General features: G+C 37.4%; 1 protein-coding gene across 5 annotated transcripts in view; it reads left to right on the plus strand.

The window, feature by feature from the left end:
* Window positions 1–13,686: 13,686 nt before the first annotated feature.
* The window catches only part of LOC136254604 (fibropellin-1-like), a 176,871-nt gene continuing 176,084 nt past the window's right edge, over window positions 13,687–14,473 (plus strand). For 4 of the 5 annotated variants that reach the window (XM_066047350.1, XM_066047352.1, XM_066047354.1 and 1 more), the window contains exon 1: window positions 13,687–13,844. The gene's annotated coding sequence lies outside the window, so the exon portion shown is untranslated. Of the gene's footprint in view, window positions 13,878–14,473 lie in introns of all 5 variants that reach the window. The other variant, XM_066047351.1, reaches the window with a different exon arrangement.

A 14,473-nucleotide genomic window follows, 5' to 3' on the forward strand; every position in this document is an offset into this window, starting at 1 on the left:
GTAGAGAGTTCAGCTGCTAAGAAATCACCCTGTATAAAATTCTGCCACAAGCAAATTACCCTGTAGAAAGATAAGTTAGAAGAGGTTACCTTGTAGATAGTTCAGCTACAAACAGATCTCCCTGTAGAGAGATCAGCTAGAAAAAATTACCTTGTAGAGAGTTCAGCTACAATAGAAACCACCATGTAGAGAGTTCAGCTGCAAAGAAATCACCCTGTAGAAAATTCTGCCAGAAACAAATTGCCCTGTAGAAAGATCAGTTGGAAGAAGTTACTTTTTAGAGAGTTCAGCTACAAAGAAACCATTCTGTAAAGAGCTCAGCTGCAAACAAATCACCTGTACAGAATTCAGCTACAAACAAATCACCCTGTAGAGAGATCAGCTAGAAGAAGTTACCTTGTAGAGAGTTCAGCTACAAAGAAACCATAATTGTGACCGGGCCTGCGATAATAGGGCATGTGGGCACATGATTTTTGCCTACTTTTCCACTCTTTCATTGCTAATAACGTTTTATGCCATTATGCTATGGTATTGCAATTTTTAGCTCTTAGTAATCATGTAATTGGCATCATGATGCAAGTTACAGAATGCAAAAATACTATTCCATTACTGAGATACGACCTGTAGAGTGATGGGGTGTAGTTTGTGCCCACATGCCCTATTTTCGCAGGCCCAGTCACAATTTAGAAAGTTCAGCTTCAAACAAATCTCCCTGTAGAGAGATCAGCTAGAAGAAGTTACCTTGTAGAGAGTGAAGCTACAAACAAATCATCCTATTGAAAGATCAGCTAGAAGAAGTCACCATGTAGAGAGTTCAGCTACAAACTAGCCACCTTGTAAAGACATCAGCTAGAAAAGTTACCTTGTAGAGAGTTCAGCTACAAACAAATCTCCCTGTAGAGAGATCAGCTAGAAGAAATTACCTTGTAGAGAGTTCAGCTACAAAGAAACCATTCTGTAAAGAGCTCAGCTGCAAACAAATCACCTGTACAGAATTCAGCTTCAAACAAATCACCCTGTAGAGAGATCAGCTAGAAGATATTACCTTGTAGATAGTTCAGCTACAAACAAATCACCCTGTAGAAAGATCAGTTAGAAGAAGTTACCTTTTAGAGAGTTTAGCTACAAAGAAACCATTCTGTAAAGAGCTCAGCTGCAAACAAATCACCTGTACAGAATTCAGATCACCTGTAGAGAGTTCAGCTACAAACAAATCTCCCTGTAGAGAGATCAGCTAGAAGAAATCACCTTATAGAAAGTTCAGTTACAAAGAAACCACCATGTAGAGAGTTCAGCTACAAACTAGTCACCTTGTAGAGACATCAGCTAGAAAAGTTACCTTGTAGAGAGTTCAGCTACAAAGAAACCATTCTGTAAAGAGCTCAGCTGTAACCAAATCACCTGTACAGAATTCAGCTACAAACAAATCATCCTGTAGAGAGATCAGCTAGAAGAAATTACCTTGTAGATAGTTCAGCTACAAACAAATCACCCTGTAGAAAGATCAGTTATAAGAAGTTACTTTGTAGAGAGTTCAGCTACAAAGAAACCGTAAAGAGCTCAGCTGCAAACAAATCACCTGTACAGAATTCAGCTACAAACAAATCACCCTGTAGAGAGATCAGCTAGAAGAAGTTACCTTGTAGATAGTTCAGCTACAAACAAATCTCCCTGTAGAGAGATCAGCTAGAAGAAATTACCTTGTAGAGAGTTCAGCTACAAAGAAACCATCATGTAGAGAGTTCAGCTGCAAAGAAATCACCACTGCCCAAATTTCAAGGCAATAGCTCTTTCCAATCTGAAGTTATCAATTGTCAAAGTTGGCAAATTGGATGTGTGGAAGGCCCCTTTTTGCAAATCCAGTCTCATATGTATTATATGTGACCGGATTTGCGAAAAAGGGTCTTTCACACACATCCAATTCTATGAACTTGAATGACCATACCTTTGTGCTCAAAGAAGATACTAACCTGAAATTTTGTTCATGTATTAACCTATGTTGTTACTCATCACTGTCCAAATTTCAAGGCAATACTATTTTCCTATCTGACATTATGAACTGCCAAAGTTTGTAAATTGGATGTGTGTGGAAGACCCCTTTTCGCAAATCCGGTCACATATATATAATTTGTACATTTACTGATAAAATATTTAAAGTACATCTACTTCATCTTTTCTTCTTTCTGTAGTAAAGAAAAAAACATAGGTTAAAAAAGTCCCAAAGCTGGCCATAGGCCGGCTTTGGGGTATACAAATACAAAAAGAAATGAAATCTAATCCAAAACAGCCAAGCTGTAAAAAAAGTGTGCGGCCCTCAGAAAGGCTATGGTGAAAAAAGATGTGAAATCCAAGGTGGCGGCCAAGAAATGGCTGTGATGATAGGTTAATGGTAAAAATTTTAATAACGACAATTCAGGTGAATTTTTGTGCCGCTTCACAAAATTTACCTGAATTGTCATTATTAAAATTTTTACCATTAACCTACCATCACAGCCATTTCTTGGCCGCCACCTTGGATTTCACATCTTTTTTCACCATAGCCTTTCTGAGGGCCGCACACTTTTTTTACAGCTTGGCTGTTTTGGATTAGATGAAAGTTACAATAGTACAGACTTGAATTGACTCTTTGTTTAAAAGAGTGCACTTTTCTTTTGAGGACTTCTAATAGGAACTATTGAGTATAATTAGAACGTTTATTTATAATAAGGTAGACATTAAGTTAGCTGATTAGCTGACAGTAACAATCCTGACAATGAAAGTGAAAAGGGTTTGGGAATTGGGTATGGAGATCCCTGCTTCAGACCCTGGGCAAATTTTTAGACAATTTTTGTACCTTCTTTAATTCTTGTAGACCGTTCTATTAGAGTATTTCAACCAGATTTTTCACCAGGCTGGTTTTTTCCTTGTAACTATGTAGTGATTTGCTTTAAACTACAAACAGTTTGAGCTATGATGGTTACATTATGCACAGACTGATTATCAAGTTATTCCCCATAAGTGCAGAGCTAAATATTGATCTATTTCATGCAAATGATCATTCATAACTCTGTGAATATCCATCAGATAAGCACCAAACTTAATTATGTGAAGTAGCCTTAATATGTCCTTGACATAAGTCAAATTTCAAGGTGGTCAAGCTGTGCATTATCTTTTATAATGGTTTTGTAAAGTGTGTGAAAAACAACAAAAAAAAATCTGAAACAAAGAAATTAAGCCAAACTGTGAAGACAATCTTGCTTAAATTTGGCATGTGGGATGCCGAGTGTGGAGGGAATTTGCAGTGTAAAAATCATTTCACATATAACACGATGTGTGACAATTACATTTTTTACTTCCTGTCTATATACCCATAGTGTGGTGCTTCTTTGCTGTTTGGCATGGTCAAACAAAGGAACACAATGATCATGAATTTGACTATATGTATATATATATATATCATACATAACAGCATTACTGTATAGCTAGTAGGTATATCATGAACGTTTGCCTTTTCTGCCTAGAATTATCACACAAAAAAACAGCCTTACTTTTTCTTCACTACAGCTTGGAAGTATTGGTTAGACATAATCAAATTCAAAAATGCATCCCAACAAACACTTCCAACAAGTTTTTTATGAAATTCAATAACTGACTAACTGATTGACTGAGTATAACATGACTATGGTTATGCTTACGCAATTTTTTTTTTTGCTTTCTTCGCTGTTCAACATCAGTTGTCCAAAATGTACCTTTTTGCCAACTGCAGCACCTACAATGTATGCATCATGGATTTACCTTTGTACTCCAAGGTGTCTCATTTTTCTCCTGTGATTTGTGCATAGCACATATCATGCATGGCTTCAGTGCTATCACAAGAATCCTGCATAATTTCTAATGAGTGGAGTACTTGCAGAAGTGCTTCTTGTACTGTTCTTATAGTTTGTAACGCTATAGCTATGATGGATGAAAATAAAGTGGAATGGCTGGCCAATTCAGTGGTTAATGTATTTATTAGTTTATTTATTTATTAATTAGCAATCATCCGACAGGGTTTTAATGCTAATGTACAAGTACACATAAGTGCTAAGGTGTTAAGTTACAATAGCGATAAGTACTAAGTGCTAAGTTACAATAGGTGCTAAGTTACAATAAGTGTTATGTTGCAATTACAAAGTAGGAGTTGTTAATTGTTTAAATGTTTCAAGATCAATGTTAGATAGATTAGAGATACATAGATGGGGAATAGTTCTGGGTAGGAATGAATAGAGATGAGTGTTTACTGAAGACTGCATGCATATGATTAAATTTCAGATCATGATGAGCTTGGGTAGCAGTTAGGTTTAATGATGGCAGACAGCGATTTGGGACAAATAATAAATGGTTTACTATCAGGGATCATAAAAGTAATGAAATAAGGGCGATTATCTACACTTGCAGCTGTAATCTTATTCCCTAGCTACTTCAGTCATGGTTATAATGCTGTTTAACCATAGATTACAGAAGACTCATCTATAATCTATATGACTGAAGTAACTGAAAGTCCACTAGTATAACCGTAGGTATATAGGCAACCTTCTTTGTTTCTTTACTTTTATTTTCTCTGAACATGTAAAATATTTCATTTTCTTTGCACTTTTACTTGCACATGTACAATTATGTATAGAATCCCCAGTAAATATTTTTTACCTTCAGACACTTGGAATTGTAAGCATTTTTTTCCTAGAGAAGTTCCTTTAAAGTTGCTCTACTTACAATTCTTTGATTTAGTTGAGAAGGTCACCAACCAACTATATTAACCCCTTATCATCATGTTACAAAATGACCCGAAACTGCTTCTTCAGGAATTTCATACATACTGTACTAAGCACCTCTAAAATTATTCTTACTGAAGTTGAGATTTAACTGACTTCAAATCCTTATAAAATGGTAAGATTTAACACTGATAACAGTATTGAGAAATAAATTTCACTACAAAAGACTAACTATAGGGTGTAGGTTGGTTGCTACTATAGTAACCATGTTTCAAGGTGATATTGGATCCCAGTATGTACACTTGAAATGCATTAGCATGGGCCTATGTAGTATGCTGTGCCCTTATAAGGGATGCAAAAACATAATTTCTTTTTACTTGTCATTAGTCATGAATATAATGGAACCTTCCCTTTTTAAATAGTCAACTTCTAGCTATAGCTGTTGGTGCAAGTAGATGATTGAGACACAGAGGTTACTAAATATATCCAATCACTAATTTCATGTCGTAGGTATATTATGTGAATACGTGTGTTTTTATAATGATGAGTGCAATTGTGATTTTCTAGTAATACAAAGCATTGTGATAAGCCACCATGCCTCTACTACTAAATCCCCCTCTGATATCAGTTTAGCTAGTAAATGTAATCATATTATTATGTGTGGGGTAAATAGTTGTAACCATACACATAATGATATGATTATAATAAGGATATCTGCTCACCACCAATACCTGGATAACTCATATCTGTTGACCGAATGTTGTAAGAAATTGTATTCATGAGTAAGGGGATAACTAGCTATTGGATTAATGTCATGTAGTGGTATGTATTTACCACCCAAGTAGCCACATGCTGTAACAATACTTTCTAAGAATAGAAGTGTTATAACAAATGCTGTCAGTTTTTATTGTGTATTATATAGGACCAAAACAATGCATAGCTTAAATAGTTGACATCAAAAGTGTTGTTTTTCTTCATAACAATTAGCAGTGTAGTTGTATTTGCATACAGTGTAAGTACAATTAATTGTGGTAGCTATATAGGAGGTAATGGAATTTTGGATCCAATCTGTTTTGACTCATGGTACTAAATTAAAGGCTTGGCCACCTATACTTCACCATGAATAAGACAATAAGATTCATCACATATTTTAGCTTTAGTATACGTAGCTAGCTATACCAGTGTGTTCAAGCCAGCCAATTAGATAACAATATTAATGTTAATGTACATAGCTACATACATGTCCATTGAGTAACTATGTATAATAAGCTAAACTATAAGCATGTATAGCCTACTATCACACCTTATACATACTCCATACATTACTCTCTCCTTCAACTGCTTATTTTTCTGAACACATTTGAAGGTCAGACAATACTGTGATATTGGACTGGATAGTTGGCTATTTTGCCAGACTGGTGATTCTTTTTCTAAAGAATTTTAGGATACTTTTCTTCTTTTCTTTCTTTTGTGCTAGCTTTTCAGTCATAGACATCGATTGTATCCTGCTTTTCAGTTTCCATCAATTTTGATGTTGGTAACTTGCTCAATCTCAGATTTAGCCTCATGATTTTTACCAGCCTCCCCAAGGTTTTCCTAAAATACTTCTACTGTTGAGTGTTCACCAAACTACTTTTAGATGTGTTAATTCTTGCTGACACGAAAACATCAGTTTTTTGTTTAGAACTGTATACCTCTTTGATGTCGAATGAAAATCAGTTTCCTGAAACTTGCTGATGTCAATGACAAAAAACAACAAGATACAATATTAATTTTTGTACTCATGAATACCCTATACTTATAGACAAAACAACTATGCAGTCAAAACCATTAATTTTGTGCAATTAGTACAAAATAATGGTATTCACTATAAAGCTTTGTTGTATATATGTTCTGTTACTGGCTATGAACCTTGTAAGTGATTGTTATCACCAATTCAGGGTGGTAATAAGAAACTTACTGAGGTAACCATGCTTAAATCAACTACATGCATCACCATTACAAAGACATTAAGATACAATGGCTCATCAGTTTCTTCTGTCAGTATAATATAGATCTAATCAAAAACAGCCAAGCTGTAAAAAAAGGTGCGGCCCCCATAAAGGCCATGGTGAAAAAAGATGTGAAATCCAAGGTTGGCGGCCAAGAAATGGCTGTGATGGTAGGTTAATGGTTACATTTTAATAACAACAATTCAGGTGAATTTGGTGCCAAGACCAAGCGGCACAAAATTCACCTGAATTGCCGTTATTAAAATGTAACCATTAACCTACCATCACAGCCATTTCTTGGCCGCCAACCTTGGATTTCACATCTTTTTTCACCATGGCCTTTATGGGGGCCGCACCTTTTTTTACAGCTTGGCTGTTTTTGATTAGATATCACTTCTTTTTGTATTTGTATACTGCAAAGCCGGCCTATGGCTGGCTTTGGGGCTTTTTTAACCCATGTGTTTTTTTCTTTCCCACAGGAAGAAGAAAAGAACTTAAAGAAGAATTTTAGTACTTCAATTATTTTTGATTTGTATAGGTAATCACACACATTTGAGTACAATTATTCCATAATTGCACGAAAATGCGTGTGATTGCCTACTAATCACATAGTGACCACCCTTCGTGGTTTGTAGTACACATCTATCCAGTTCTATGTGGCCATTAACTTCTACCAGGTGATTGCATCATCCTTCTTTGTATTACATCATTTGTTGTTGCACTTAAAAGGCTTCACGTGTCAGCAATTCTGATTGGCTACTCAAAATGACTACATATGTTGCACTTAATAAGATTCTATTGTCAGCTTATTTGATTGGCTATTCATTATATCACTTTCTTGTTGCACTTAAAAGGCTTCTGTTATTCCGCTATTTTATTGGCTACTTTACAGTGCAATTACAGAAACAAGGCCATGCGATTTGGGATTAATTGCACTCCTACTATTGGGACTAATGTATGGCAAATTAAATCACTATGTGATTATATTAGTAATTATACAAATTATATACATATATTTATTACATGCTTATTATTCCCCACAGGATTTTTTTTACAGCTGATCTCTCTACTGGGTGACTTGAAATGTAGCTGAACTATATACAGGATGGTTTCTTTGTAGCTGAACTCTCTACAAGGTAACCTCTTCTAACTGGTCTCTCTACAGGGTATTTTGTTTCTAGCTGAACTCTCTACAGGTGGTTTGTTTGCAGCTAAACTCTCTACATGGTGGTGTCTTTGTAGCCGAACTCTCTACATGATGGTTTCTTTGTAGCTGAACTCTCTATAAGGTGACTTCGTCTAGCTGAACTCTCTACAGGGTGATTGTTTTGTAGCTGAACTCTCTGCAGGGTGATTTGTTTGCAGTTGAACTCTCTACATGATGGTTTCTTTGTAGCTGAACTCTCTACAAGGTGACTTCGTCCAGTTGATCTCTCTATGGGGTGATTTGTTTCTAGCTGAACTCTCTACAAGGTAACTTCTTCTCTACAGGGTGATTTGTTGTAATTGAATTCTCTACTAGGTGGTTTGTATGAGGCTGAACTCTCTACATGGCGGTTTCTTTGTAGCTGAACTCTCTACAGAGTGATTTGTTTGCAGCTGAACTCTCTACATGATGGTTTCTTTGTAACTGAACACTCTACAAGGTGACTTCTTCTAGCTGATCTCTCTACAGGGTGATTTGTTTGTAGTTGAATTCTGTACAGGTGGTTTCTTTGTAGCTGAACTCTGTACATGATGGTTTCTTTGTAGCTAAACTCTTTACAAGGTGACTTCTCCTAGCTGAACTCTCTACGGGGTAATTTCTTTGTAGCTGAACTCTCTATATGTGACCGGATTTGCGAAAAGGTACCTTTTCCACACATTTCACATACCAGCAAACAAAATAATGTAACACTTGACTCCTTATACCAATTAACTTGCTCTTAGTATCAAAATGTAGCCAGATACTGTGGCTACATTCATTGAAAATTTCAAGCAATTATATGCTATGATCAAAAAGTTATGAAGCTTTTAAGTCCATAAAATGGGTCAATTTTTGTGTGTGAAAAAGGTACCTTTTCGCAAATCCGGTCACATATGATGGTTTCTTTGTAAATGAACTCTCTACAAGGTGAATTCTTCTACCTGATCTCTCTACAGGGTGATTTGTTTGTAACTGAACTCTGTACAAGTGCATTTTTGTGGGTGATCTCACTGCAGGTTGATTTGTTTGTAGCTGAACTCACTAAAGGGTGATTTTGCTTGTAGCTAAACTCCTTGCATTGTATCTAGTTTCTAGCTGATCTCTCTACAGGGTGATTTGTTTGTAGCTGATCTCTCTACAAGTTGATTTGTGTGTAGCTGATCTCTCTGCAGGTTGATTAATTTGCAGCCGATCTCTCTACAAGGTAATTTGTTTGTAGCTGAACTGTCTATAAAGTGATTTATTTGTAGCTGATCTCTCTGCAGGTTGATTTCTTTTAGCTGAACTCTCTACAGGGTGATTTACTTGTAGCTGAACTCCTTACATTGTGACTAGTTTCTAGCTGATCTCTCTACAGGGTGATTTGTTTGTAGCTGATCTCTCTACAAGTTGATTTGTGTGTAGCTGATCTTTCTACAGGTTGATTTGTTTGTAGCCCATCTCTCTACAGGGTAATTTGTTTGTAGCTGAACTCTGTACAAGGTGCTTTTTTGTAGGTGATCTCACTGCAGGTTGATTTGTTTGTAGCTGAACTCACTAAAGGGTGATTTGCTTGTAGCTGAACTCCTTACATTGTGTCCAGTTTCTAGCTGATCTCTCTACAGAGTGATTTGTTTGTAGCTGAACTCTCTATAAGGTGATTTATTTGTAGCTGAACTCCTTACATTGTGTGTAGTTTCTAGCTGATCTCTCTACAGGGTGATTTGTTTGTAATTGATCTCTCTACAAGTTGATTTGTGTGTAGCTGATCTCTCTGCAGGTTGATTTGTTTGTAGCCGATCTCTCTATAGGGTAATTTGTTTGTAGCTGAACTCTCTATAAGGTGATTTGTTTTGTAGTTGATCTCTCTGCAGGTTGATTTGTTTTAGCTGAACTCTCTACAGGCTGATTTGTTTGTAGCCGATCTCTCTACAGGGTAATTTGTTTGTAGCTGAACTCTCTACAAGTTGATTTGTGTGTAGCTGATCTCTCTGCAGGTTGATTTGTTTGTAGCCGATCTCTCTACAGGGCAATTTGTTTGTAGCTGATCTCTCTACAGGGTGATTTTTTTGTAGCTGACCTCTCTTCAGGGTGATTTGTTTCTAGCTGATCTCTCTACAGGGTGATTTTTTGTAGCTGACTTCTCTTCAGGGTGATTTGTTTCTAGCTGATTGCTCTACAGGTTAATTTGTTTGTAGATGAACTCTCTACAGGGTAATTTGCTTGTAGCTGAACTCCTTACTTTGTGTCTAGTTTGTAGCTGATCTCTCTACAAGGTGATTTGTTTGTAGCTGAACTCCTTACATTGTGTGTAGTTTCTAGCTGATCTCTCTACAGGGTGATTTGTTTGTAGCTGATCTCTCTACAAGTTGATTTGTGTGTATATAGCTGATCTCTCTGCAGGTTAATTTGTTTGTAGCCGATCTCTCTACAGGTAATCTGTTTGTAGCTGAACTCTCTATAAGGTGATTTGTTTGTAGCTGATCTCTCTGCAGGTTGATTTGTTTTAGCTGAACTCTCTACAGGGTGATTGCTTGTAGCTGAACTCCTTACATTGTGTCTAGTTTCTAGCTGATGTCTCTACAGGGCGATTTTTTGTAGATGAACTCTCTTCAGGGTGGTTTGTTTCTAGCTGATCTCTCTACAGGTAGATTTGTGTTGATTTGTTCATTGCTGATCGCTCTAAAGGTAATTGATTTGTTGCAGTTGAACACCCTGCAAAGTGTTTTGTTTGTAGCTGATCACTCTAAAGGGTAATTTGTTTGTAGCTGAACTCTCTCCACAGTGACTTGTGTGTAGCAGAATTCTGTGTAACTGAATTCTCTAGAGAGTGACTTAATTGTAGCTGAATTCTCTACACAGTGCATGACTTGTTTATAGCTGAACTTTCTTCAGTGTGACTTGTAATGTTCTGAATCTCTATAGTGATATATTTGCTTAACTCTCCACATGGTGACTGTCTTCTTGCTGAACTGTCTATAAGATTAACTGTTTGCAGCTGAACTCCCTACAGAATAACTTGTGATGTAATAAAATTCTATAATGGAGTAAATAAATTAGCCGAATGCTCTATTAGGGTGACTGTTCTATTAGAGTATCTCGATCTCGCATTTGCTACACGGAGTTGGCTTTCGAATCATAACTCAGTGGTTTGTAATCCGATTCTTCTGTACTACTGCAAGGACTTTCTATGAAGATTATTCCAGCTATACACCGATTTTCAGCTCATTGCTCTAAGCGGTTTGCCTAGTAGGCGTGAAAACTAATACTTTTTTATTCATAAAAATCGATCGCGTAATTGTGACACAGGTTGGGTTTTGTGTCATATCTCCGTGGTCTTTATCTCGATTCCTTTCAAACCACCAAAAGGCACTCCTACGATGGTTACTCCATCTACATAGCAATTTTCAACTCATTCCATGAAGCGGTTTACCCTGTAGGCGTGACAACAAATCGATCTTGTTTTACGCGAATAATCGGTCATAACTCCTGAACCATTCATTGGATTTGTACCAAATTTGATGCTAGGATTCGCCTTTGGACTCCCTTTCTGTGTGCCAACTTTTAAAGCGATCGGAGTAGGCGTTTGCTTGTTATAGCAATTTTTGCAAGTGTGCGAAAAGACGAAGAAGAAGAAGAAGAAGAAAAAAAAAACGAAGAAAAAAAAAACGAAACTTTGGAAGCTCGTATCTCGGAAATGGCTGGAGCGATTTCCTTCAAATTTGGAATGTAGACTCCCTTGGCTGGCGGGCAACTGTGTAGCAAATTTGGTTCCAATCAGATAAGTGATCACCGAGATACAAAGGTGTGAAAATGACGTTTTCGTTCTTCCTGTCAATATACTCACGGTGTGGCGCGCCGGCTTCTTGGGCCGCACGACACACTACCGTGTGTCTTGATGTATGTACCTTTGTACATGAATTTTCTAAAATTGTTTTTATACTCCAAGCTTAACCTCTATAACTATTGCATTGTCCCATATCAGTTCTACTGCATTGCATTCCTAGAGCAGTAATTACTAATACTTTAACACATTTTAATCTACACATTTAAAATTAATGTATTGTGGGTAACAAACATTAGGGTGAGTATATATATATAAGTGCATTAAAATGAAGATAAGTTAGATAACAATAAGGGTGAGTACCTGTACACTGATATGCCATGCAGATTTGCCTGTTTGCTATGTATGGAATAGATCTGTGCGGTGTAAGCATATACGTAGGTAGGTTTATCAACTCCAGGAAAACTGTGGTCATGCATGACATACCTTCATCTAGTAATTTTATTCACATTTGAATGGTGTACTATTGGAATTTTATGCATAAACAAATGAATACTGTGGTTGTGTATACTCAACAGAATGGCTAACAGCTGGAGCCATTCAAATTTTGAATGTCTTTAGCTCTAGTCTCATTATCAATTGAGTAAGGTAGTTCATAATGTATGTAAGATTTTAAATGTGCAGACTGCTGTGGCTTAGCTACATAGCCCATAGTACTACAGCCTAATGCTATGTATTATAATGCTAAAACAATGCTAAGGTTTTGGGCTCTTCATGCACCCTCACTCAGAAGATGATTGGTTGCAGGGTTGCCCAATTGGGGAGGATAGTCATCTAGAGGATTTGTCCAAAGATGTTGTCAAGGGAGATTCGAGCTTCCATGTGGCTTCCAGTTGGCAGCAGCTTCTAGCTTCCATGTGGACAATGCTTCAACTACAGTCAGTGTCTGATGATAGTTTTCACTTTGCAGTTCCCATCAACAATAATTATATGTACACTTCACTTGCAGTTGAATGTATTCTTTTGCATCCTGGAGACGCTGATTCTCATGAAGTTATTAAGGACAGTTCATACACACGGTTGAACTCTATGTCCTGGGCGGTTGTTGTGAGGCAGAAGCAAAGGCCAACTGATTTATGAGGCTGAGAATCAGACAGTTGGACCAATACCGAGAAGATTGTTACTGGCACAATGGATGACTACACCATTCAGGAAACTCTAGTTATCATGAAGTTCACTATGCATTGAATTGATCGTATCCCCCCCTGCTTGGCTATACATTACTCTGCACAAAAGCATCCTTTTCCTTTCACCTAGACTCATCCAACCCAATTTGCGCACCTCCAGGGTCTTCAACATTATCAACTAATTCCTTCAGTTCTAGAGATAAATGTAATAATACTATCCCTCAGCCATTTAGGAACTAGCTAGCTAAACACAACGACTGAAATAATGATTTCATTCAATCATCAAACTGTACCTCCAGTGGCTACCAGTTCCACTCCTTCTTGACCACCCTGTATCTGCACCTCTGAGCCCTCCACACCCATTGTTCCACTTCCTGCTTGACTTTATTTATGATAATAATATTTTAGTCTATTGTTATGTAATATGTACATTTAAACAATCCAATAATAAATTAGCAATTGTTTGCTTTATCTGAATGGTCAGTCTGTGTGAAAATGTACAAAAACAACTTGACAAAAAGAAGCATCTTCCTATATGTGACTGGGCCTGTGAAAACAGGGCATGTGGGAACATAAAAGTTTCCTACTTTTTGAAAATAGTTCGTCGCCCATGCCACTGTGCTATGGTCATACAATTTTATCATATTAACCTTGTAATTGACTTTATAATACAAGTTACAGAATATGAAATTAATATTTTATTCCAGCACTGAGATATGACATGTTATGTGACTGGGTGTGGTATGTGCCCACATGCCCTGTTTTCAGTCGCAGGCCCATGCCAGTCACATGAGTCATCTATTTTGAGTGGAAACCCTACCCACGCAGTTAACCTATAGAATGTACTAGTAACATGTTTAAGTGGATTGACTAACTATACCACTGTAGAGTACGAACGTTGCCGCTTGAAAGTGAGTGATTCAGATTGGGATTCCTCGGAGTGATCGGTTGGGACTCCCGCGTGGAATCTGATCGAGGTAGAATCCGGTGAGTCTACAATCAGAGTTTCTGTACTAGCTAGTACGTCACTACTGTATGCCATTGTCCCTAAAGTAATGTAGCTATACCGGCGTTTTGTTTCTATCTGCACTGTACGCCTACGGAATGACGAGTCGACGAATGTAAGGCGAGTAAGGCTGTCACGTATTTCGTCACGAGTAACGCTGTCGATCGTTTAAGACCCGGAGATGGCACACAGTGAGTTGAGTAGCTAGCGAGTTCTCAGTGACGACTAACAAGTAGCTACCGTATCCACTCCAGCTCGAGGTTACTTGAAAATCCGATAAGCAATCAATTATCGACCTTGTTGTACGGGAATCTACTTTTTATTCCCAGCTATTCTTATTATTCTTTATTCTTATTCTCTTTACCAGTTAGGCACTGGAGGGCGTACACAGAAGGCAGAGCCTGAGCGATAGCAAGTGTAATATTCTAGGTGTCCACAGCGTACCGGCTTCCCAGGCAGTAGTTTTCTACAGTAGCATCAGGCCAAGCGTCATCAATTGTCCTGGGCATTTTATTTGTTTTAGTTATTTTGATTAGCAAAACCCAGGTAAAACGATACATAGTGGATTTGTGCCGGTACTGGTTAACAAACATGAACGACTACTGTGCCG

This window comes from Dysidea avara, chromosome 4 (genome assembly GCF_963678975.1).
Source record: "Dysidea avara chromosome 4, odDysAvar1.4, whole genome shotgun sequence".
In the NCBI taxonomy this organism is placed as follows: domain Eukaryota; kingdom Metazoa; phylum Porifera; class Demospongiae; order Dictyoceratida; family Dysideidae; genus Dysidea; species Dysidea avara.